Source organism: Mandrillus leucophaeus, unplaced genomic scaffold, assembly GCF_000951045.1.
Source record: "Mandrillus leucophaeus isolate KB7577 unplaced genomic scaffold, Mleu.le_1.0 Scaffold64, whole genome shotgun sequence".
In the NCBI taxonomy this organism is placed as follows: Eukaryota; Metazoa; Chordata; class Mammalia; order Primates; family Cercopithecidae; genus Mandrillus; species Mandrillus leucophaeus.
Window position 1 is genome coordinate 223,914 of NW_012106919.1, and position 27,353 is coordinate 251,266.

The 27,353-nt window shown below is 37.6% G+C and overlaps 1 pseudogene; it reads right to left on the minus strand.

The window, feature by feature from the left end:
* Positions 1 to 27,353, minus strand: part of LOC105554395 — a 53,050-nt pseudogene that overhangs the window by 18,014 nt on the left and 7,683 nt on the right.

A 27,353-nucleotide genomic window follows, 5' to 3' on the forward strand; every position in this document is an offset into this window, starting at 1 on the left:
AGGGACATGGATGCAGCTGGAAACCATCATTCTCAGCAAACTATTGCAAGAACAGAAGAACAAACACCACATGTTCTCACTCATAGGTGGGAATTGAACAATGAGATCACTTGGACACAGGAAGGGGAACATCACACACTGGGGCCTACTGTGGGGAGGGGAGATGGGGGAGGGATAGCATTAGGAGATAAACCTAATGTAAATGACAAGTTAATGCGTGCAGCACACCAACATGGCACATGTATACATATGTAACAAACCTGCCCATTGTGCACATGTACCCTAGGACTTAAAGTATAATAATAATTTTTTTAAAAAGATAATATGGTACATAAACACCATGGAATACTATGCAGCTATGAAAAAGAATGAGTTTATGTCCTTTACAGAGACATGGATGAAGCTGGAAGCCCTCATCCTCAGCAAACTAACCCAGAAACAAAAACCAAACACCACATGGTCTCACTCATAAGTGGGAGGTGAACAATGAAAACACATGGACACAGTAAGGGAAACAATGCACACCAGGGCCTGTTACGGGGTGGGGAGGGTGAGGGAATGGAACTTAGAGGAGGGGTCAATATGCGCAGCAAACCACCATGGCACACGTATACCTACCTGCATGTTCTACACATGTATTCTGACAGTTCATTAAAAGAAAAGAAAAGAAAAGAAAAGAAAAGAAAAGAAAAGAAGTAGTGGCCTAGGGAATGCCAATGTAGATCATTTCTGAAAACGTGGGTTTATAGGCACATCTGTGATACTATCTATTAAAATGGAATTCTGGACCAAAGATAAAGAAGTGGTGTCTCTGATAAATATCATCTATTTTTGGTTTATTAAATGACTGATTGGCCTTTGAGTTTCTAATCCTTTTCAATTTAACAGGTGCTTTCTCTAATATTTTTAGAAACTCATATTTTAGCTCATCTAATAATTCTAGAGTAACTGTAGAATCCACATATTACCACCAACGCTTTCCATCAATGAACACAGGAATCTCTCAGTTGAATCATTTGCAAGTCAAATGAATGTATACATGTGCTATCACTGTTGGTTTGTACTGAAGAGAGAAGGTTATGTGATGCAGACTGTTTATAGCCATGAAATAATATGTCTCTGTCAAATCCTTGCTTGCTTTTACTAACATGGTACATTTTACCACATCTGATTGTGGATGTTCAATGCTGATCTCAAAATCTGGTGTTTGTAGGGTTACGTTTTCAATTAAAACCAATTCTTGAGTCTGCTGAAAGTAAATACCACATTTGGTATTCAGTACTCTAGGGAGTGAAGACAAGCATGTGCTACTTTAATAACATGTTCAAGTTTTTCAGCCTGTTCCTCCCCTTTCACTGCCAAAAAATTACAGGTTGACAATATTATCCACATTCCTCACAGAAGTATTTCTGTTTCCTCTAAAGAGAGCTCAATTTTCATCTTCCTTTAGTGCAACACTGATACCCAGCACTCTTCCAAAGTTTCTGGTGAAATCCACTAATTCATTCACATTACCTCCTCATCAGTCTGCAGACATTTTACTCCAAGGATTCCTATTGAATTTGGTGAAAGAATAGTACATATAAACAATTGCAGTGTTTACTGTAAGCTGAGAGACATTGAGATGCTGTCCCACATCTTGGATGAAGTTAGCCATCTGCTGGCACTAGGAGAGCTCTTTATCGACCTGCACTCCACATTGGCTACTTGGCCTGTCATCTAGCTGTTCCCTAGTAAGAGCCAATGAGAAGAAGCTCCACGTCTGGCACCATGACACTTCCTCCTCCACCCACTCCCCACAAATTATATCTTTTTCTTTTCATTGGCATACAATAATTGTACACATTCATGTGGTACATAGTGATATTTCAATACATATAATGTATAGTGAGCAAATAAAGGTAATTAGCATATTCATCATCGAACATTTATTATTTCTTGAACATTCAGTTCTTGAACATCTTGAACATTCACTTTTTTTCATTCTAGTTACTTGAAACTATATAGTATATTATTGTTAACTCTATAGTAATTCTACAGGGCTATAGAACTCTAGAATTTATTCCTCCTATCTGACTAAAATTGCATATCTTTTAAGAAATTTTCCCTATTCTCCTCTTTCCCTTACCTTTGGCAACTTCTAGTATCTTCTGCTGTACTTTTCACTTCTATGAGATCAGCATTTTTAGCTTCGATTATATGAGTAAGAATATGCAGTGTTTTACTTTCTATTCCTGGATTACTTCACTTAATATAATGTCTTCTAGTTCCATCCATGTCATGGCAAATGACAGAATTTTATTCTTTTGTGACTGAATAATATTTCATTGTGTGTGTATATATACCACATTTGCTTTATCCATTAATCTTTTGTTGGAAATCTAGGTTGATTTCATATATTGGTTATTGTGAATAGTGCCACAATAAACATGGGGGTGCAAATGTCTCTTCAATATTCTGATTTCCCTTCCTTTGGATAAATGCCCAGTAGTGAGATTGCTAGATCATGTGGTAGTTCTATTTGTAGTTGTTTGAGAAACCTCCATACTGTTCTTTATGGAAGCTGTAGTAGTTCACATCCCCACCAATAGTGTATAAGAGTTCTATTTTTTTCTGCATCTTCACCAGCATTTGCTATTTTTTGTCTTTTTGGTAACAGCCATCCTAACTAGGGTGAGCCGATACCTCAGTGTATTTTTGTTTTTCTTTCCCTGAGATGGAGTCTTGCTCTGTCACCCAGGCTGGAGTGCAGTTTGGCACGATCTGAGCTCACTGTAGCCTCCGCCTCTTGGGTTCAAGTGATTCTCCTGTCTCAGTTTCCAAGTAGCTGGGACTATAGGCATGCACTACCACGCCCAGTTAATTTTTTGTATTTTTAGTAGAGATGAGGTTTCACCACGTTGGCCAGGCTGATCATGAACTCCTGACCTCAGTGGATCCACCCTCCTTGACCTCCCAAAGTGCTGGGGTTGCGGGCGGGAGCCGCGGGCGGGAGCCACAGCACCCAGCTCTCACTGTGGTTTTGAATTGCATTTCTCTGATGCTTAGTGATGTTGAGTATTTTTGTATACAGATTTATTAGCCATCTGTATGTCTTCTTTTGAGAAATGTCTGTTCATATTATTTGCCCCCTTTTTATTGAATTGTTTGTTCTTTTGCTGTTGAGATATTTGAGTTTCTTGTGTATTCTGGATGTTAATCCCCTATTGGGTGAATAGTTTGAAAACATTTTCTCCCATTTTGTAGGCTGTTTTTTCTTCATGTTGATTATTTTCTTCGTTATACAGAGCTTTTTAGTTTTATATAGCCCCATTTGTTTTTGCTTTTGTTGCCTGTGTGTTTGAAGTCTTATTCATAAAATCTTTTCCCAGACCAGTGTCCTGAAGTGTTTCTACTATTGTTTTTTCTAGTGCTCTTATAGTTTGAGGTCTTAGATTTAGTTATGTGTCCCATTTGGAGCTCATTGTTGAATAGGGTGAGAAGTGGGAGTTTAGTTTCATTCTTCTGCACATAGATATCCAGTTTTCCCAGCACCATATATTAAAGAGACTATCCTTTCTCCAATGAGTGTTCTTGGTGCCTTTAATTCAAAATTCAAAAATCAATTGGCTGGAGATAAAGGGATTACTTTCTGAATTCTCCATTCTGTTCCATTAGCCTATGTATCTGTTTATATGTTGATACCATGCTCTTTTTTGTTGTTCTTGTTACTACAGCTTTGTAGTACATTTTGAAGTCTGGTAGTGTGGCACCTACAGCTTTGTTCTTTTTGCTCAGTATTCCTTTAGCTATTTGAGGTCTTTTGTGATTCCACACAATTTTTTTTTAAATTTTCTAATTATGTGAAGAATGTCATTAGTATTTGGCTATGGATTGCATTGAATCTATGGATTGCTTTGGGTAGCATGGTCATTTTAACAGGATTAATTACTTTGATCCATGAGCATGGAATAAGTGTTTTGTAGTTCTCCTTGTAGAGGTCTTGTAACTGCTTGGTTACATTTATTTCTAGGTATTTTTCTTTTGTAACTATTATATGTGAGATTTCCTTCTTGATTTCTTTTTCAAGTAGTTTGTTGTTCATGTATTGAAACATTACTGAGTTTTGTATGTTTATTGTGTATTCTGCAAGGTTACTGAATTCATTTATTACTTATAAGAGTTTTTTGATAAAGTCTGTAGGTTTTTCTATATATAAAATCATGCTCTCTGAAAACAAGGACATATTGATATCTTCCTTTCCAATTTGGATGCCTTTTATTTCTCTCTTGCCTAATTGCTCTGGCTAGGACTCCCAGGACTATGTTGAATAAAAGTAGTGACAGTTGGCACCTTTGTCTTATTTCAGTGCTTACAGCAAAAGCTCTCAGCTTTTCCCCTTTTACTATGATGTTAGCTGTGGGTTTGTCACATGGCCTCTATTGTGTTGAGTTACTTTCCCTCTATACACAATTTTTTGAGAGTTTTTATCATGAAGGGGTGTTGAATTTTATCAAATGCTTTTTTTTATTCTTCTATTTCTGTGACAAATGTCTTTGGTATTTTGAAAGGGATCATATGGGTTGGTCATTCATTTTGTTGATATGATGTATCCTGTTTATTGATTTTCATATGTTGAACCATCTTTGCATCCATGGGATAAATCCCACTTGATCATAGTGCATTATCTTTTTTGATGTATTGTTGGATTCAGTTTGTTAGTACTTTCTCAAGGATTTTTGCATCTATGTTCATCGGGGCATTGGCCTGCAGTTTCCTTTTTTTAATTGGGCCCTTGTATCGCACTGAGTTTCCTGAAGATTGCTATTTCAAATTCTTTTTCTGGCATTTTATATATTTCCTTATGATTGGGGTCTGTTATTGGAGAATTGTTACATTACTTTGGAAGTGTCATGTTTCCCTTTTTCACATTTTACCTATTCCTATGTTGATAACTATGCATCTGATGAAACAGTCACCACTTCCAATTTTATGAAATAGGTTTTATAGAGAAACATTTATTTGTTTAGGTGGGTCTTGGGGTGTTGATTCTGTAAGGTGCATTGGCTTTGGTTCTAGGTGGATGTAGTAGTGTGGTCTCTGTGTGGTTTCTTTAGCTGTAACCCATGTTAGTGACATTTACAAGTGTCTCAGCAGCCCATGCTGAAATGAGTGTGGCAATGGTGGTGTGACTTTGCTAGGGGGGGACTCATTGGTCTGTTTCTCAGGTTAGGGGTGCATGCATGTACACAGCAGATTGGCCAACTTGATGTCTGGCTCACTGGGGTTGGAACCATGTGGCTATTACTCTAGTCAGGGGCACCATGTGTGATTCCTCATCTGGCCTGGGAACATGTCTGCCAGGGATGGCCCTCAGGGCTGTTTCTCAGGCCCAGAACATGGGCACATACTGCTTGGTGGCCTAGGGAAATATCTGCTGAAGGTGGCCCATGGGGCAATTTTGCAGCCCTGGGACATGGCCACATGCCTTTTTGGCAGGCCTGGGTGTGTCTGCTGGGGTTGGCCCTCAGGGCTGTTTCTCAGGTCTGGGATGGAGGAGCCCATACTCAAAAAATATTGAGAGGGCTTAACTGCACAGGTGAATAGGCTAGTGTGAGACCTAGCTGTGTCTCCTTCCACAGGGTTGGTCCAGTAAGGGTGTAGCATCAGAGAGGGCTCCCCCAAAGCCCATCAGCAGACCTGGTGAGGGAGTTACCTCTCTCATCCTTAATCCACAGTACACAACTGCAAATGCAGATACACAAAGGAACCATGTGACTGAGTAAGAGCTTATCTACTGCTCATTGCTGTCAACTGCCATCTACTAAAATGCAGCCCAAATTACAAAGTCAAAAATCACTTTACTAAATTTACCCCCTATGAAACCAAGAGCAAGAATTCTACAACAAAGAAAGACCCTGTACAGAGCCTTAGTCCTCTGAAAACTTCCAGAAATGAAGTCAACAGATGAAACTCAATTTATACCTCAATTAAAAGAGTATCAGCCCTCCCAGATGAGCAAGAATCAGCACAAGAACTCTGACAATTTAAAAAGCCAGAGTGTTCCCTTACCTCCAAATGAGCCCACTGGCACCCCAGCAATGGTTCTTAACCAGTTTGAATTGTCTGAAATGACAGACAAGGAATTCTGAATCTGGATGGCAAGGAAGTTCATTGAGATTGAGGAGAAAATTCAAACTCAATCTAAGGAAGCCAAGCAATCCAGTAAACCAATTCAAGGCTGAAAGATAAAATTCCCATTTTAAGACTAACCCAAACTGAGCATAAGCTGAAATACTGGCTACAAGATTTTCATAATACAATTGGAAGTATTGACAGCATAATAGACCAAGCTGAGAAAAGAATCTCAGTGCTAAAGTATGAGTTATTTGAACCAACACAGTCAGACAAAAATAAAGAAAAATAAATAAGAAAAATGAAAAAATTATCTGATAAACATGGGATTATGTAAAGAGACCAAATGATTTAGCATCATTTCTGAGATGGAAGGAGAGAGAATAAGCTACATGGAAAATATATTTGAGGACACAGTTCATAAAAATTTCCCCGATCTCACTAGAGAAGTCAATATGCAAATCTAAGAAATACAGAGAACCTCAGCCAGATACAAGATGACCATTCCCAAGGCTTATAGTCATTAGATTCACCAAGGTCAATACAAAACAAAAAACTTTAAAAACAACTAGAGAGAATGGGGCAGGTCACCTACAGAAAAAAATCCCATCAGGCTAGCAGCAGATTTCTCAGCAGAAATCTTACAAGCCAGATAAGATTAGAGGTCTATTTTTAGTGTCCTTAAAGTAAAGAAATTTCAACCAAGAATTTCATGTCCTGCCAAACTAAACTTCATAAGTTAAAGAGAAGTAAAATCTTTCTGTAACAAACACATGCTGAGGGAATACATTTCAACCAGACCAGCTGTATAAGAGGCCCTTAAGGGAATACTAAATATGGATTCAAAAGAATGACACCTGCTATCACAGAAGCACACCTAAGCCCATAGCCCACAGGCACTATAAGGTAACTATGCAATCAAGTCTATATAACAATCAGCTAACAACACCATGATAGGATCAAAATCACACATATCAATACTAATCTTGAATGTGAATGGGTTAAATGTCTCACTTAAAAGATACAGACTGGCAATCTGGATTAAAAGACAAGACCCAACCATCTGTTGTTTCCAAAGATCCATGTCACATGTGGCAATACCCACCAGCACAAAGTAAAAGGATGTAAGGAGTAAGATCTACCATGCAAATAGAAAACAAACAAACAAAAATAGGAGTCACTATTTTTATATCAGATGAAACAGACTTTAATAAAAATTACAGACAGTAAAGGGCTTACATAATGACAAAGGATACACTCCAACAAAAAGTTTAACTATCCTAAATATACACACATCCAATATTGGAGCACCCAGATTCATAAAGCAAGTTCTTTTAGACCTACAAAAATACTTACACAACTACACAACAATAGTGGGAGACTTCAACACCCCACTGTCAGCATTAGATGGATCACATCAAAACAAAAATCTAAAAAAGAAACTCTGAGGTTGGGCACAGTGGTTCACACCTGTAATCTCAGCCCTTCAGAAGGCTGAGGTGGGTGGATCATTGGAGCCCAGGAGTTTGAGACCAATCTGGACAACATAACAAACCCTGTCTCTACAAAAAATACAAAAATTAGCAGGGCATGGTGGCATGCACCTGTAATCCCAGCTGTTCAGGAGGCTGAGGCAGGAGGATCAATTGAGCCTGGGAGGTCAAGGCTTCAGTGAACTGTGATCAGGCCACTGTACTCCCGCCTGGGCAGAAGAGTGATACCCCAGCTCAAAAATAAATATGTAAATAAATTAAATAAATAAATAAGAAACTTTGGACTTAAACTCAACACTTGCCCAATTGGATCTAATAGACATATACAGAACACTCCACCCAAAAAACACAGAATATACAGTCTTCTCATCTGCACATTGAATATGTCTTAAGATTGACCACATGCTTGGTCATAAAGCAAGCCTCAATAAATTCAAAAAAATTGAAATCATACAAAGCACACTCTCAGACCACAGTGCAATAAAAATAGAAATCAATACCAAGAATATTTCTCAAAACTACACAAATACATGGAAATTAAACAACTTACTAATGAATAACTCCTGGGGAAACATTAAAATTAAGAAAGAAATAAAAAATTATTTTAAATCAATGAAAACAAGGACACAACAATACAAAAATCTGCGGAATGCAGCCAAAGCTGTGGTAACAGGAAAGTTTATAGACCTAAATGCCTTCATCAAGAAGTTAGAAAGGTCTCAAATTAGCAATCTAACTTTGCACCTAAAGGAAATATTAAAAAAAAAAAAAAAAAGAGAACAAACCAATCCCAAAGCTAGCAGAAAAAAAGAAATAACTAAAATTAGAGAATAATGTAATGAAATTAAGATGCAAAAATCCATACAAAAGATCAATGAAACCAACTGTTGGGTCTTGAAAAAATAAATAATATCGATAAACCCCTAACTAGACCAACAAAGAAAAAGAAAATCCAAATAAGCACAATCAGAAGTGACAAATGTGATATTATAATTTATCTCACAAAAATACAAAAGATCCTCAGAGAAACAATGAACCACTCTATGCAGACTAATTAGAAAATCTAGAGAAAATAAATAAATTCCTTGAGGCATACAATCTCCCAAGATTGAATCTGGAAGAGATTGAAACCCTGATTAGACCAAAGTCAACTTTTGAAATTGAATCAGTAACAAAGAACATGACAACAACAACAAAAAGCCCCATACTGGATGGATCCACAACCAAATTCCACCAGATGTACAAAGAAGAACTGATACCTGTTATACTAAAACTATTTCAAAAGATTGAGGAGGAGGTCCTCCTCCCTAATTTGTTCTATGAAGCCAGCATCATTCTGATACCAAAATCTGGGAAAGATGCAATGAAAAAATAAAACTCTAGGCCAACATCCTTCAGGAACATAGACACAAAAATCCTCATTAAAATACTAGCCAGTCAAATTCAGTAGCACATTAAAAAGTTAACCCAGCACAATAAAATGGCTTTATTCCTGGGATGCAAGCTAGTTTAATATATACAAATCAATAAATGTCATTTACCACATAAACAGAATCAAAAACAAAAGCTACATGATCATCTCAATAGAAGCAGAGAAAGCTCTTGATAATATCCAACATCTCTTTATGATAAAAACCCTCAATAAACTAGACATTGACAGAACATACATCAAAACACTAAGAGCAGTCTATAACAAACCCACAGCCAACATTATCCTGAATGAGCAAAAGCTCAAATCATTCTCCTAGAGAACTGGAACAAGACAATGATGTCCAATCTCACCACTCCTATTTAACATATTACTGAAAGTCCTAGTCAGAGCAATCAGACAAAAGAAAGAAAGAAAAAGCATCCAATTAGGAAAAGAAAAAGTCGAACTATCTCTCTTCACTGATATTATTATATACCTAGAAAATCCTAAAGACTCTACCAAAAAGCTTCTAGAATTGATAAACAACTTTAGTAAGGTTTCAGGGTACAAAATCAATGTACAAAAATTAGTAGCATTCCTATATACCAACAACACCCAGACTGACAGCCAAAATCAAGAACAAAATTTCACTTGCAATAGCCACACAAAAAAGAAATACCTAGAAATACAGCTAACAAAGCGGGTGAAAGATCTCTAAAAGGAGAACTATAAAACACTCATGAAAGAAATCAGAGATAATGCAAATAAATGGAATAACATTTCATGCTCATAGATTGGAAGAATCAATATCATTAAAATGGCCATACTGCCCAAAGCAATTTACAGGTTCAATGATATTCTTATTAAACTACCAATATGATTCTTAACAAAATTAGAAAGAACTATTCTAAAATTTATATGGATCCACAAGAGCCTAAATAGATAAAGCAATCCTAAGCAAAAAGAGCAAAGCCAGAGATATAACATTACCTGATTTTAACTATACTATAAAGCCACAGTTACCAAAACTGCTTGGTACTAGTACAAAAACAGACATAATGGAACAAAATAGAAAATGATAAATAATGCTGCACACCTACAGCTATCTGACCTTCAACAAGGCCAACAAAAACAAGCAAAGAGGAAGGGACTCCAAGTCAATAAATAGTGCTTGGATAACTGGCTAGCAGAAGATTGAAAATGGATCCATATCTTTTCCCTTTCACCAGATACAAAAACTAATTAAAAGTAGATTAAGAATTTAAATGTAAGACCTCAAACCATAAAAATCCTAGAAGAAAATCTAGGAAATACTCTTTATAACATCAGCATTGGGAAAGAATTTCTGGCTAAGTCCCCAAAAGCTATTACAACAAAATAAAACAAAAAAGACAAGTGGGACCTAATTAAACTAAAGAGTCTTTTCACACAGAAAGAAACTATAAACAGAGTAAAAAGACAATCTGCAGAATGAGAGAAAATACTTGCAAGCTACGCATCCAACTAAGATTTAATATGTAGAATCTGTAAGGAACTTAACAACTGAGAAAAACAAATTAACCCCATTAGAAAGTGGGCAAAGGACAATAACAGACACCTCAAAAGTGCCCAAGAAACATGAAACAATGCTCAGCATCACTAGCCACCAGAAAAAAAATGCAAATCAAAACCACAAGAGATACCATCTCACACCAGCAGAATAACTATTATTAAAAAGACAAAAAATAACAGGTCTTGTTAAGGTTGCAGGGAAAAGGGAACACTTATACACTGCTCTTAGGAATGTATATTCATTCAACCATTGTGGAAAGCAGTGTGGTGATTTTTCACAGAACATAAAACAGAATTGCCATTCAATGCAGCAATCACATTATTGAGCATATACCCAAAGGTATACCTAAATTGTTTTACCATAAAGATACATGCCCCTATATGTTAATTGCTGCAACATTCATAATAGCAAAGACATGGCATTGACCCAGATGCTCATCAATGGTAGATTGGATAAAGAAAATGTGGTAAAAGACATAGGGTGGGACGAGATGGTGAAATAGAAGCTTCCACTGACCATCACCCTGTAGGAACACCAAGTTAAACAACCATCTACACAAAAAAAGCACCCTTCATAAGAACAAAAAATCAGGTGAGTACTCACAGTACTTGATTTTAACTTCACGTCATTAAAGGCACTGAAGATGGTAAACAAGGTAGTTCTGAATTGTCCATTCCACCCCTCCCCCACTGCTCCTGCAGAGGTCACATGTCATGGGGAAAGCTGTGCATGGGGGAGATAGAGAGTGCAGTAATCGAGACTTTGCATTCAACTTAGTGCTGCCCTGTCACAGGGGAAAGCAAAACCATGCTGACCTAAGCTGATACCTACCCATGGAGAAAGAACTTAAACCAGCTCTAGCCAGGGGGAAATCACCCATCCCAGGAGTCAGAACTTAAATTCTGGCAGGCCTCACCACCATGGGCTGAAGTGCTCTGGGGCTGTAAATAAACTTAAAGGGCAGTCTATGGCACAAACATTGCAATTCCTGGGCAAGTCCTACTGCAGAAAAAAACTCAAAGCCAGTGGACTTCTGGGGCATACGATTTACTGAGACACCAGAGAGAACAGCTAAAGGAGTGCTTTCACTACTCATCCCCACAACCCAGGCAGCACAGCTCATGGCTCCAAAGAGAAGGGTCCAATTCAACAAGAAAAGCTAACTATCCTAAATATATATGCACCCAATACAGGAGCACTCAGATTCATAGAGCAAATTCTTAGATACCTACAAAGAGACTTAGACTCCTACACAATAATAGTGGGGGATTTTAACACCCCACTGTCAATATTAGACAGGTAATTGAGACAGAAACTTAACAAAGATATCAAGGCCCGAACTCAGCTCTGGATCAAGTGAACCTGATAGATATCTACAGAACTCTTCACCCAAAAATGACAAAATATACATTCTTCTCATCACCACATGGCACTTACTCTAAAACTGATCACATAATCAGAAGTAAAACACTCCTCAGCAAATGCAAAAGCACTGAAATCATAACAAATAGTCCCTCAGACCACAGCACAATCAAATTAGAACTCAAAATTAAGAAATTCACTCAAAACCACACAACTACATGGAAATTGAGCAATCTGCTCCTGAATGACTATTGGGTAAACAATGAAATTAAGGTAGAAATCAAGTTCTTTGATACTAATGAGAACAAAGAAACAACATATCAGAATCACTGGGACACAGCTAAAGCAGTGTTAAGGAGAAAATTTATAGCACTAAATACCCATCACAAAGCTAAAAAGATCTCAAGTTAACAACCCAACATCACAACCAAAAGAACTAGAAAACAAAGAGCAAACAAACCCAAAGCCAGCAGAATTCAAGAAATAACCAAGATTAGAGTTAAACTGAACGAGATGGAGACACAAAAAGCCCTTCAAAAAAATCAACAAATCGAGGAGCTGTTTAATAATTTTAAAAATTAATAAAATAGACTGCTAGCTAGACTAATAAAGAAGACAAGAGAGAATGATCAAATAAACACAATCAGAAATGATAAAGGGGATAGAACCACTGACCCCACAGAAATACAAACAACCATCAGAGAATGAAATAAACACCTCTATGCACATAAACTAGAAAATCTAGGAGAAATGGATGAATTCCTGAACACATAAACTCTCCCAAGACTGAACCAGGAAGAAATTTAATCCCTGTATAGACCAATAATGAGTTCTGAAGTTGAGGCAGTAATAACCAACCTGCCAACCAAAAAAGCCCAAGACCAGACAGATTCACAGCAGAATTCTACTAGGGGTACAAAGAAGAGCTGGTAGTATTTCTTCTGAAACTATTCCAAAAAATTGAAAAGGAGTGATTCCTCCCTAACTCATTCTGTGCGGTGAGCATCATCCTGATGCCAAAACCTGGCAAAGATACAACAACAGAAGAAAACTTCAGGCCAATATCCCTGATGAACATTTATGCAAAAATCCTTAGTAAAATACTGGCAAACTTAATCCAGCAGTACATCAAAAGGGTTATCCACCATGATCAAATTGGCTTCATCCCTGGGAGATAAGGTTGGTTCAGTATACGCAAATTAATTAATGTGATTCATCACATTAACAGAGCTAAAGAAAAAAAAAACACATGACTGCTTCAACAGATGCAGAAAAGGCCTTCGGTAACATTCAACATCCCTTCATGTTAAAACTCTCAATAAACTAGGTATTGAAGAAACATACCCCAAAATGACAAAAGTCATGTATGCCAAACCCACAGCCAATATCATACTGAATGGGCAAAAGCTGGAAGCATTCCCCTTGAAAACTGGCACAAGATAAGGATGCCCTTTCTTACCACTGCTATTCAACATAGTATTGGAAGTTCTGCCCAGGACAATCAGGCAAGAGGAATAAATAAAAGTGTTCAAATAGAAAGAGAAGTCGTCAAATTATCTTTTCCCAAGCTTTTCACTTGGGAAAGGACAAAACTTATCAATGTGTTCAAAGGTTGTTTTCAGGCAGGAAATCTCCAAATTGGTTAAGCATGTAACCTCTCTACCTCACTTCCAACAGGAATTAGCACAACTGGCAGAAGTCCAACCCCAGGAAGTAGAACAATCTTTATTTAACCCAGGAAATTTGGTATTAAGAAAAATTCTCATCTCCATCTCCTTCCCTAAGCCAAGCTGGGAAGGGCCCTACACTGTTCTTTCAACTCCCTAGGCAGTAAAAGTTACAGGAATCAACTCCTGGATACATCACACTCAAGTCAAAGCCCGAAGAGCTAAGGCAACAACCCCTGACAGCCCAGAGGAATGTCCTGAATATCAATGTTAAGAAATAGAAGATCTTAAGTTGAAAATTATAAAAGGTAAGTAACTGAGTGAGGTCTACTCATCTTATTCAGTTCCACTCCTACCTCACCAGATACCTTTTATTATTTCTACCCTTTCCTCTCAAAATTTGCCACTAAATAGTAAGACTTCTTTTTAATTCATATTTGCAGGGAGATTTAATTATACATGGAATTGCATTTGTAACTTTGTAGATCCCCAAAGGGAAATGTTAAATCTTGGCAAGTAAAGTTTTCAACAGAAATTATTTACTATGCCACTTTTGTGGTATAGTAGGATTAACAATTGCAAGAAAAATTTAGTAAAGATTGTTTTGCTTATAGCAGGAGTAATCGTTATGGATAATAAGCAAGCATAAAAGTTTTACTATCATTAAGTTTAATAAGACTTTTTATTGAAAATTAATAATATAATGCGCTCTAAATTATGGAAAGAAGGTTATAAGGAAAAAGATTTTATATAGGAAATGATTTTGTATGGTAAACACTTGTCCTAAAAGTAAATAACTGGTAGTTTAAAGGATGGATGTTTAGGACAAGTCAAAAAGTTTAAGTGCGTTGTTAGAGGGTCTGTGAAAGTCATAAAAGATTTTAATAATTAAAGGAAAGGAATTGTCAAGATTAACGCTAAAGGTATTTTAGCGACCCAATAATGTATCTCTCCCAAGCATATTGCAAGTTATAAAAATGGCTAAGACTAAAGTTATTCTCTAATGGTAAGCCAAGGAGAAATGTATGCTTTTCTCAAGGAAAATGTTACTTTTATGTTAACGTTTCTGGTAATGTACAGGGACATCTAGTGGAGGCAAACCGGTATTGCAATTCATTGGTGCAACTATACAGGTGTCAAACTCTACTGTCAGTTATGGCCTATGGGACACCCACTAGCAGTGGTCATCTTAATGCTCATATTCTAACCCTATATTTTAAACCTTCTTGTAAAATTTATCTCTTTTTGCCTAGAAGCAATAAAAGTTCAAACAGTGCTGCAAGCAGAGCCATACATGGACATGCCATTCTTCCAAAAACTCTTAAATCAACCTAGGAGAAGGCCCGACTGCTGTTCCCCCACATGACACCCCTTTTCAGCAGGACGTAGCCAGAAAGAATCATTACCCAACACCCCCTAAAAGCAGTTAGGTTTGCTTCTCTTGAGGGAGGGAATAAGACAGGAGTAATTAAGAAATAATTTTTAGGCAGGTAGAAAAGGCAAAGATTCTGGGTGGAAATTTTCCTGTAATAAGAAGCGACCTCCGAACGATTTCTTTTCTAACAGAAAGGTGGCTTAAAGAGCTAGGCTGGCAAGCTTTGATATGCAAATGCTAACCATTAAAAACTCACCCAATATGGCCATTCCTGCCTCCTTCTTCTTGTCACCAGGTGTGCCAAGTGTCATGGCCACCTCCAGATAACACTATGTGTTCAAAACATCATGGCCCCCTGCATTTGCATATTAAAAGGCTGAGGTGGGAGGGCCGGGTTTTTCACGGGCTATGTAAATGACACACCTAGTCAAACCAATCCCCTGGGCCCTATGCAAATCAGGCACTGCCTCCTCACGCCTCCAATAGAACCGACAATTTTCCAACACACACAGGGTTCCCTTTCTTAGCTTGGAGCTCCCCTCCTTCTGTCTCTGTACAGGGGAGCTGCTTTATTCTATCTTGCCTATTAAACACTCTCCACTCCTTAAAACCACTCCACGTGTGTCTGTGTCATTTTATCTAAATCAGCGCAAGACCAAGAACCTGGGTGTTCCTCCAGTCATCAGAGCCATATCACAATTGCACAGCTTTCTTTTGTAAATGGCCCGGTCTGAGGTATGTCTTTATCAGCAGTGTGAAAATGGACTAGTAAGTAAACCAGCACCAGTAAAGTGGGGTGTTGCTGAAAAGATACCCGAAAATGTGGAAGTGACTTTGGAACTGGGTAACAGGCAGAGGTTGGAACAGTTTGGAGGGCTCAGAAGAAGATAGAAAAATATGGGAAAGTTTGGAACTTTCTAGAGACTTGTTGAATGGCTTTGACAAAAATCCTGACAGTGATATGAACAATAAGGTCCAGGCTGAGGTGGTCTCAGGTGGAGATGAGAAACTTGTTGGAAACTGGAGCAAAGGTGACTCTTGTTATATTTTAGCAAAGAGATTGACAGAATTTTGCCCCTCCCCTAGAGATCTGTAGAACTTTGAATTTGAGAGAGATGATTTAGGTTATCTGGCAGAAGAAATTTCTAAGCAGCAAAGCATTTCAGAGATGACTTGGGTGCTGTTAAAGCCGTTCAGATTTAAAAGGGAAACAGAGCATTAAAGTTTGAAAAATTAGCAGCCTGACAATGCAATAGAAAAGAAAATCCCATTTTCTGAGGAGAAATTCAAGTCTGCTGCAAAAATTTGCATAAGTAACAAGGAGCCAAATGTTAATCACTAAGACAATGGGAAAAATGTCTCCAGGCCAGGTCAGAGACCTTTGCGGCAGACCCCTCCATCACAGGTCCATTGGTTTAACAGGAAAAAAATGGTTTCATAGACTGAGCCCAAGGTCCCTGTGCTGTGTGCAGCCTGGGGATTTGGTGCCCTGTATCACAACCACTCCAGCTATGGCTGAATAAGGCTGATGCAGAGCTTGGGCCATGGCTTCACAGGGTGCAAGCCTCAAGCCTTGGCACCTTCCATGTGGTGTTGAGCCTGTGCACAGAAGTCAAAAATTGAGGTCTGGGAACCTCTGCCTAGGTTTCAGAAGATGTATGGGAATGCCTGGATGGCCAGGCAGAAGTTTGCTCCAGCGGTGGGGTCCTCATGGAGAACCTCTGCTAGGGCAGTGCAGAAGGGAAATGTGGGGTGGGAAATCCCACACAGAGTCCCTACTGGGGGACCACCTAGTGGAGCTGTGAGAAGAGGGCCACCATCCTCCAGAACCCAGAATGTTAGATCCACTGACAGCTTGCACTGTGTGCCTGGAAAAGACACACACACTCAACACCAGCCCATGAAGGCAGCAGGGAGGGAGGCTGTACCCTGCAAAACCAGGGCTGGAGCTGCCCAAGACTATGGGAGCCTACTTCTTGCATCAGCATGACCTGGATGTGAGACATGAAGTCAAAGGAGATCATTTTGGAGCTTTAAGATTTGACTGCCCTGCTGGATTTCAAACTTGCATGGGACCTGTAGTCCCTTTGTTTTGACCAGTTTCTCCCATTTGGAATGCCTGTATGTACCCAATACCTGCACCCCCACTATAACTAAAACGCAAGTAACTTGCTTTTGATTTTACAGGCTTATAGGTGGAAGGGACTTGCCTTGTCTTGGATGAGACTTTGGACTGTGGGCTTTTGAGTTAATGACTTTAGGGGACTATTGAGAAGGCATGATTGGTTTTGGAATGTGAAGATATAAGATTTGGGAGGGGCCGGGTGGAATGATATGGTTTGGCTCTGTGTTCCCACCCAAATCTCATCTTGTAGCTCCCATAATTCCCACATGTTGTGGGAGGGACCTAGTGGGAGATGATTGAATTATGGGGGCAGGTCTTTCCCGTGTTGTTCTCATGATAGTAAATGGGTCTCATGAGGTCTGGTGGTTTTAAAAAATGAGAGTTGCCCTGCACAAGCTTTCTCTTTGCCTGCTGCCATCCATGTAATACGTGACTCACTTCTCCTTGCCTTCTGCCATGATTGTGAGGCCTCCCCAGCCGTGTGGAATTGCAAGTCCAATTAAACCTCTTTCTTTTGTAAATTGCCCAGTCTTGGGTATGTCTTTACCAGCAGCATGAAAACAGACTAATACACTATATCTAGAAAACCTTATAGTCTCAGCCCAAAAGCTTCTTAAGCTGATAAGAAACTTCAGCAATCTCAGGATACAAAGTCAATGTACAAAAATTGCCAGCATTCCTATATACCAACAACAGGCAAGCAGGGAACAAAATCATGAATGAACTTCCATTCACAATTGCTACAAAAAGAATAAAATACCTAGGAATACAGTTAACAAGGGAAGTGAAGGACCTCTTCAAGGAGAACTACAAATCATTGCTCAAAGAAATCAGAGAGGACATGAACAAATGGAAAAACATTCCAGGCTCATGGATAGGAAGAATTAATATTGTGAAAATGGCCATAATGCTTAAAGTAATTTATAGATTCAATGCTATTCCTATCAAATTACCAATTGCATTCTTCACAGAATTAGAGAAAAAGTATTTAAAAATGCACGTGGAACAAACAAATAGCCCAAATAGCCAAAACAATCTTAAGCCAAAAAGAACAAAGCCGGAGGCATCATGCTATTCAACTTCAAACTATACTACAAGGCTACGGTAGCCAGAACAGCATGGGACTGGTACAAGAACAGACACACTGACCAATGGAACAAAATAGAGAATTCAGAAATAAGACCAAACACTTACAGCCATCTGATCTTGGACAAACCTGACAAAAATAAGCAACGGGGAAAGGGTGCTGTATTTAATAAATGGTGCTGGGAGAACTGGCTAGCCATATGCAGAAAATTGAAACTGGATCCCCTTCTTACACCATATACAAAAATTAACACAAGATGGATTAAAGACTTAAATGTAAAACCCAAAATTATAACCTTAGGAGAAAATGTGGGCAATACAATTCAGGACATAGGCATGGGCAAAGATTTCATGACAAAAAATGCCAAAAGCAATTGTAACACAAGTAAAAACTGACAAATGGGATCTAATTAAATTTAAAAGCTCCTGCACAGCAAAAGAAACTATCACAGTGAACAGACAACCTGCAGCATGGGAGAAAAGTTTTGCAATCTGTTCATCTGACCAAGGTCTAATATCCAGAGCCTAAAAGGAAATTAAACAAATATACAAGAAAAAAAAAACCCATTAAGAAGTGGGCAAATGACTAGAACAGACATTTCTCAAAAGAAGATATACATGCAGCCAACAATCATATGAAAAAAAAGTCCAACATCATTGATCATTATTTGCAAACCAAAATCACAATGAGATACCATCTCATGCCAGTCAGAATGGTGATTATTGAAAAGTCAAAAGCAACAGATGCTGGTGAGGTTATGCAGAAAAAGGAAGCTTTAATGCTGTTGGTGGGAGTGTACATTAGTTTAACCATTGTGAAAGACAGTGTGGTGATTCCTCAGAGAAATAGAGGCAGAAATACCATATGACCGAGCAATCCCATTACTGGGCATATACCCAAAGGAATATAAATCATTTGATTATAAAAATACATGCACTTGTATGTTCATTGTGGCACTATTTGCAATAGCAAAGACATGGTATCTACCCAAATGTCCATTAATAATAGACCGAATAAAGAAAATGTGGTACATATATACCATGAAATACTATGCAGTCATAAAAACGAATGAGTTTATGTCCTTTGCAGGAACATGGATGGAGTTGAAAACCATTATCCTCAGCAAACTAATGCAGGAATAGAAAACCAAACACTGCATGTTCTCACCTATAAGGGGGAACTGAATGATGAGAACACATGGACACATAGAGGGGAACAACTCACACTGGGGTCTGTCTGGGTGGGAAGGGTTGGGGAAGGAAGAACATCAGGAAGAATAGCTAATGGATGCTCGACTTAATACCTAGGTGATGGGATGATCTGTGCAGCAAACCACCATGGCACACATTTACCTGTGTAACAAACCTTCACATCCTGCACCTATACCGCTGAACTTAAAATAAAAGTTGAAGAAAAAAAAAAAAGAAAGAAAGTGTACATATGCACAATGGAGTGCTATTCAGCCATAAAAAATAATGAGATCTGTCATTTATCACAAAAGAATGAAACTGAAGGTCATTTTTTTAGGTGAAATAAGCTAGGCACAGAAAGACAAACTTCATGTTCTCACTTAAGTGTGGAAGCTAAAAATTAAAGCAATTGAGCTCACAGAGGTAGAGAGTACAAGAATAGTTACCAGAGGCTGGGAAGAGTAGGGGAGGTAAGGGTGGAGGTGTAATGACTAATGAACACAAAATTAGTTAGAAACAATAAATAATACCTAGTATTTGCTAGCACAACAGTGTGATTATTGTCAAAAATAATTTAGGTTGGGCACGGTGGCTCATGCCTGTAATCCCAGCACTTTGGGAGGCCGAGGCGGGCAGATCACAAGGTCAGGAGTTCGAGACCAGCCTGGCCAACATGGTGAAATCCTGTCTCTACTAAAAATACAAAAATGAGCTAGGCATGGTGGCAGGCACCTGTAATCCCAGCTACTCGGGAGGCTGAGGCAGGAGAATCACTTGAAATGGGGAGACGGAGATTGCAGTGAGCTAAGATCATGACACTGCACTCCAGCCTGGGCAACAAGAGTGAGACTCCATCTCAAAAAAGTAATAAATAATAATAATAATTTAATTCTACATTTAAAAATAATGCAGAGTATATAGAATTGGATTATTTGTAACACAAAGGTACTGCATTTACCCTGATGTGATTAGTATGCATTTCATGCCTATATAAAAATATTTCAAGTAACATACAAATGTCTACATCTACTATGTACCCACAAAAATTATAAATAAAAGTAAACTTAAAAAGTTAAGCACACATACAAAGAAAATGTGGTACATATACACCATGGAATACTATGCAGACATAAATAGTATGAAATCGTGTCTTTTGCAACAACATGGATGCAGCTGGAGGCCATTATCCTAAGCAAAGTAATGCAGAACGAGAAAACCAAATACCACATTCTCTCACTTATAAGTGGGAACTAAGCATTGTGCACACATGGACATAAATATAGGAGCACTGTGGACTACCAAAGGGTGAAGGGTGGGAGGTGGGCTAAAAACTAGGTATCAAGTACTATGTTCATTGCCAGAATGTCAAGATCAATATCCACACTCTGAACCTCATTATCACACAATATTTTTATGTAACAAATCTGCACACATATCTCCTATATCTAAAATAAAAGTTGAAAAATTTTAAGAACTACTAGGAAACCTATTTCAACATTATACTAAAAAGATCATTCACCTTAATCAAATGGGATTCATCCCAGACATGTAAGGATGGCTCAACATACATAAATCAATAAACTTGATGCATCTCATAAATGAAATCAAGGGCAAAAACTATATCATTATTTCAAAAGACTCAGAAAAAGCACTTGATGAAATTCAACATCTTTCATGATAAAAACTCTGAACGCATTAAGTTAAAGATTCCACGGGGTGGGGAGGGGGGAACTCTATTAAGGTTAACAAACAAATTCGGTAAAGTTGAAGGGTACACAATCAACATACAAAAATTAGTAGTATTTCTATATGCTAATAGTGCACTATCTGAAAAAGAAATTGTGAAAACAATCCCACTTTTAATAGTTACCCCAAAATACCTAGTAATAAATTTAACCAAGGAGGTTAAGATATCTACAATGAAAAAGATAAAACATTGATGAAAGACATTAAGAAGGACACAAATAAATGGAAAGATATACCATGTTCATGGTTGAAAAAATATTTTTAAAATATCCATACTATCCAAAGTGATCTACAGATTTAATGCAATGTGTATAAAAATACCAATTACATTCTTCACAGAAATTTAAAAAATGTAAAATGTATATGAAACTATAAAAGACCACAAATTGTCAAAATGATCTTAAACCAAAAATACAAAGTCGGGGGCAAAATCTCAAAATATTCTACAAAACTGTAGTAATTAAAACAGCATGATACCAGCATATAAACAGACACATGACCACTGGGACAGAACAGAGAACCCAGAAATAAATCCATGCATTCACAGTCAAATAATTTTTGACAAAGGCACCAATAACACACATTGGGGAGAGGGACAGCCTCTTTAATAAATGGTGCTAAGAAAACTGAAGATCTATGTGCAGAAAAATGAAACTAGATGCCTATCTCTACATATGAAAAAAGAACTCAAATGTAAAACCAAAAACTATGAAAATACTAGAAGAAAACATAAGGGAATTGCTTCATGACGTTGGTCTGGGCAATAATTTTTTTTGGATAAGAACTCAAAATCACTGGCAAAAGCAAAAATAGACAAATGGGATCATATACTAAAAAGCTTCTGCACAGCAAAGAAAAAAATCAACAGAGTGAAGAGACAACCTATAGAATGAGAGAAAATATTTGCAAAGCAAGTTAGTAACTAAAAAACAAAAAATCTTGTTACATATGGGCAAAAGATATGAACAAATATTTCTCAAAAGAAGCACACAAATTGCTAATAGGTTTATTCTTTATGTGTTCAACTTCACTATCATCAGAGAAATGCAAAACAAAATCAAAAATCACAGTGAGTGTCAAAAAAACCCACCAAATGCTGGCAAGGATGTGGAGAAAGGACGCACCGTTGGTGGAAACATAAATTAGTACAGCCATTATGAACCACAGTATGGAAGTTCCTAAAAACCACAAATCAAACCACCATATGATCCAGCAATCCCCCTTCTGCGTCACATCCAGAGGAAATGAAATCAGTATGTCAAAAAAACAAACAAACAAACAAACAAAACAAAACTGTAATCCCTTGTTTACTGTAGCATTATTCTCAATAGCCAAGATATGTAATAAACCTAAGTGTCCATCAGTGAATAAATGGGTACAAAAAATGTGGTAGTTATACACAGATAAACACTATTTGGCCATAAAAAAAATAAAATGTTATTTGCAACAACATGGATGAACCTGAAGCCATTATATTAAATGAAATAAGCCACGCATAGAAGGACAAATACCACATGTTCTCACTCATATGTGGAATTGAAAAAAGTTGATATTGTACGAGTAGAGAGTAGAATAGTAGCTACTCCGGTCTTGGGGGTGTGAGAGAGGAGGATAAGAAGGGGTTGGTAAATGCGTAGAAAGTTGCAGTTAGGCGGAATAAGTTCTAGAGTCCCATTGAACGGTAGGGTGAATATAGTTAACAACAACATACTGTATATTAAAAATTGCTAGAAGAGATGATTTTTTGTTTTTTTTTTTTTTTTTTTTTTTTTTGGAGACGGAGTCTCCCTCTTGTTGCCCAGGCTGGAGTGCAGTGGCGCGATCTTGGCTCACCGCAACCTTTGCCTCCCGGAAATAAGGGATTTTCCTACTCAGCCTCCAAAGTAGCTGGGATTACAGGCATGCACAACCATACCCGGCTAATTTTGGGTTTTTGGTAGAGATGGGATTTCTCCATGTTGATTAGGCTGATCTCAAATTCCTGACCTCAGGTGATCCGCCCTCCTCGGCCTCCCGAAGTGCTGGGAATACAGGTGTGAGCCACTGCGACTGGCCGATGATTTTTAAATATTTCACCACAAAGAAATGGCAAATGTTTCAGGTGAGGAAATATGCAATTAATCTGATTTTATCGTTACACAATGTATGCATGTATCAAAACATCACACTTTATTCCATAAATATGTACAATTATTATCAATTAAAAATAAAATAAAACTTTAAAAAGATGTGGCTAGAATAGAAACTCCTTGGTACTCTTTCCCTAGTTTAGCCGTTAGAGGAAAAACTTCGCACAAATTGAATCATACAACTATATTATCTCTTGCTTGTTTAACTCAAAATTACTTTGTTAGGTTCACCCTTGTGGTTCCATGTAGCTGTAATTTGTTTTCATTTCTATATAAAAAATTCCACTGTGCAAATTATTGGTAGTATTGGATGGTTTTAAATTTTTTGTTGTTTTACTGTGAGCATTCCTACACACATATATCCTGCTGCACATGTACATGAGTTTCTCTACATATACAGCTAGGAATAAAATTGCTCAGGTTTAAAATATACATATGTTCAGCTTTACTAAATAATGTCAAACAATTTTTCAAAGTTATTATACCAATTTCTACTGTGCCAGCAGTGAAAGAGTTCCTGTTATTCCACATTACCAACTCTGATATTGTCAGACGTATAATTTTTTAATCCATTGATGTGTAATAATATCTCATTATGGTTTTAACTTTCAAATCTCTGATTACTAATGAGGATGAGCACTTCTAATGTATTTTTGGCCGTTTAAATTCCTATTGTATAAAATGTTTATTTTTTCTGTTTCTTCCTATTGAGTAGTCTGTATATTTAAAATTGATTTGTAGAAATTCTATGTCAGTGTCATTTGTCAGATATGCGTTGCAGTTTACATTTATACCACCCTGAACACACCTGACCTTGTCTGACCTAGAAAGCTAAGCAGGGTTGGGCCTTGTTAATCCTTGAACAAGAGATATATGTTACAAATATATTTTATCATTTCACAACTTACCTTTTTCTTAAATATGTCTTTTAATGAAGTATGTACTTAAAATTAATGTAGTTGAATATGTCAGTCTTTTCCTTTATAGTTAATGCTTTTTGTGTGTTATGCAGTAAATTCTTTCCTATCCCGAGGTCTTGAGGGTAGTCTTCTATGTTATCTTCTAAAATATTTGTAGTTATTTTTTCACAGGACTTGGTGAAACCCAAAATTTTATTATTGTGTATAGTGTGAAGGAAATGTAAATTTCCAAATTATCTATATGAATACTCATCTGCTGTAAAATAATTTATTGAATAAAGAATATTTTTACAGTATTCTACAATGCCTCCTCCAGCATACAGCACTAATCTGTGTGTTCACATGTCAAATTATAGATCTCTATTTTTTCTTTCAGTCTGTTTTGTTTATTCCTATTTTAATAACACTGCCTTAAATACATAGCTTCATTTAAAATTTTGATATCTGAAATAGCAGATACTAATACATCTTGTTTTTCTTTTGCAAAACATCTTAGTTATTCCTAACTCTTTGTACTTTTACATATATTTTTGGCAAGTTCACAACATACTCTTGACATTTTTATTTGGATAATATTAGCTCTACAAATCAATTGGAAGAGGGTCATTGTTTTTACAACATTGTGTCTTCCAATTCATCAACATTCTGTTTCTTTTCATTTATTTAGGCATCTAGTCAGGTTTTACAATTTTTTCCACGAAGATATTTGTATTAGTTCATTCTTGCAGTGTTATAAAGAAATACCTTCTCAAGACTGAGTAATTTATAAAGAAATTTATTTGGCTCATGGTTCTATAGGCCATACAGAAAGCATAGTGGCTTCTCCTTCAGAGAGGCCTCAGGAAGCTTCCAATCATGGTAGAAAGGGGGAGCAGGCATGTTACATGGCCAGAGCAGGAACAAGAGAGAGTGAGAGGGGAGGTGCTACACACTTTTTCTTGAGACGGAGTTGCACTCTGTCACTCAGGCTGGAGTGCGGTGGCGCTATCTTGGCTCACTGCAACTTCTGCCTCCCGGGTTCAAGTGATTCTCCTGCCTCAGCCACCTGAGTAGCTGGGATTACAAGTGTGCACCACCACACCTGGCTAATTTTTGTATTTTTAGAAGAGACAGTGTTTCACCATGTTGGCCAGGCTGGTCTCGAACTCCTGGCCTCAAGCGATCCAGCTGCCTCGGCCTCCCAAAGTGCTGGGATTACAGGCGTGAACCACCATGCCCAGTCAGTGCTACACACGTCTAAACAACCAGATCTCGTGAGAACACCACTACATGTTCATGAATGGTGTTAAACTATTCATGAAGAATCCACCCCCATGTTCGAATCCCTGCCCATCCTGCCTCACCTCCAACACTGGCAATTACAATTCGGTGTGATGTTTAGGTGGGGACACAAATCCAAACCATACCAATATTGAATATTTTGTTTCATTTATTCCTGAGTATTTTTAATTTGCTACTATTAAACAAAAGTGAAATAATTTTTGAATTTGGAAAACTTCCTAAGTTTTTTTTAGTTCTAATAATTTGGCTATAAAGACATTTCGATTTTCTATTATGATGACATAATTTGTGGATAATGACAGTTTTGAGTCTTTCTAATCCTTAGACCCAACATTCTACTTGTACCAATATGAAGCAGACATTATTGTTCTCTTGGTTCTTGATTTTAAAAGCTTAATGTTTCACCATTAAATATGTTACAGTTATAGTTCTACTTTTGTTTTTAATACATATCTTGCAATTTTCCACCTGTGGGTTATCCAGGTTCAACTACTCCGTCTTAAAAACTGTGCCACTGTGCTTTGATGAAGACCCATGTGGCTGGCAACAGCTCTTGCCTTTTGTCTCTGGAGTCCTGGTCTGGGTAGGACTCCTGGGTGTTCTGTTGGTTCATTTGGGGCCATAAAGCCACTTTGGACCACTCACTGTCTGCTCTGTCTCCACCAATGAGAAACCCTTCCCAGGAAGAGTGAAAGCCAAAGCCAAGAGAAGCCTTGTTCCATATTTGGTGATTGAGTGACAGTGGGTGAAATCCTCTCTCAAACAGAACTAGAAAGAATTCAGTGCTTGTACTCTACAGTGAGTAATGTCAGGGTTGACCCATCCTAAAGCCTATCTTGCCATGCTCTTACAGTGTTGGAGGCTTCTACATTTGATACTGGCAGTCAGTAAGTTTTAATGATGACTGTATATGGGATGTCAGTTTACAAAGCGATGGAACATAAGAAAAGCAATTGCACTTAACTATGCCATATGTATGTGTCCACTGACCAAAAATAAAACCAACCAACCAAAAAACAAAACAAAACAAAAAACTATCACAGTTAATCCTTAGATTTACTCAAAAGGGTATGGACAAGCATCACAGCTTGCCTGATGTTTATCTTCTATGAAAGTAGACCCTACAGCAGTCCCTGCAGTAGTCCCACAGCCACATAGGAGTCATTTTTTTCTGACTCTCCAAGTAACAGATCAGTTTCAAAGTAATAAGATTCACATTGAACAAAATGTGAAAGCTGCCATGGCTTAAAGGCCTCGTGCTCCTTAGAAGCTTAATATAACTCCATAGGCATACCTTCCAGGGTTCCCACAAGGGACTTGCTGAGTTACAAGAATTCCATACAAAGGATATCTGAAAGATATGACTTCTTGTGAGGTATTTCTAGCTCTCCAAGTCCAGATGGAACTTACCAATCAGAGTTCATTTTAACCATAGTAAATATTGCTTAATTACATAATTGACACATGTAAGCTTTATTTTCAGAGCTGGTAAGCTAACCGAAGGTAAAAGTCTCATTCGGAAAAGAATTTATCCCCAGTCTACCTTCCCATGACCTTTCATTAACATCTTTAATATAGTAAAACCAAATTAATACATTTTATAATCACCAGAATTTTAATCATTTAATAAGACTTCTTATTTGATATCCCTTCTTGTCCGTTAGCCAATTGGACTTTTCTTTGGCCAGTTAGTTTTCAGAGTGATCAGGGATCTTTGTATCCTCAAGATCAAATGTAAGTTTACTTCAAAAAATACAACAGAACATTTAGTAGAGCAAACATAGTACAGTGTCATTTAAGTGTTCCTTTTATATACCATTAGTAAATTAGGAATTCTATTCATTTTGAAAGTACCTTCCTAGTCACTCAAAAATAAGGGTTTGTACATATCCCTTGGCTTA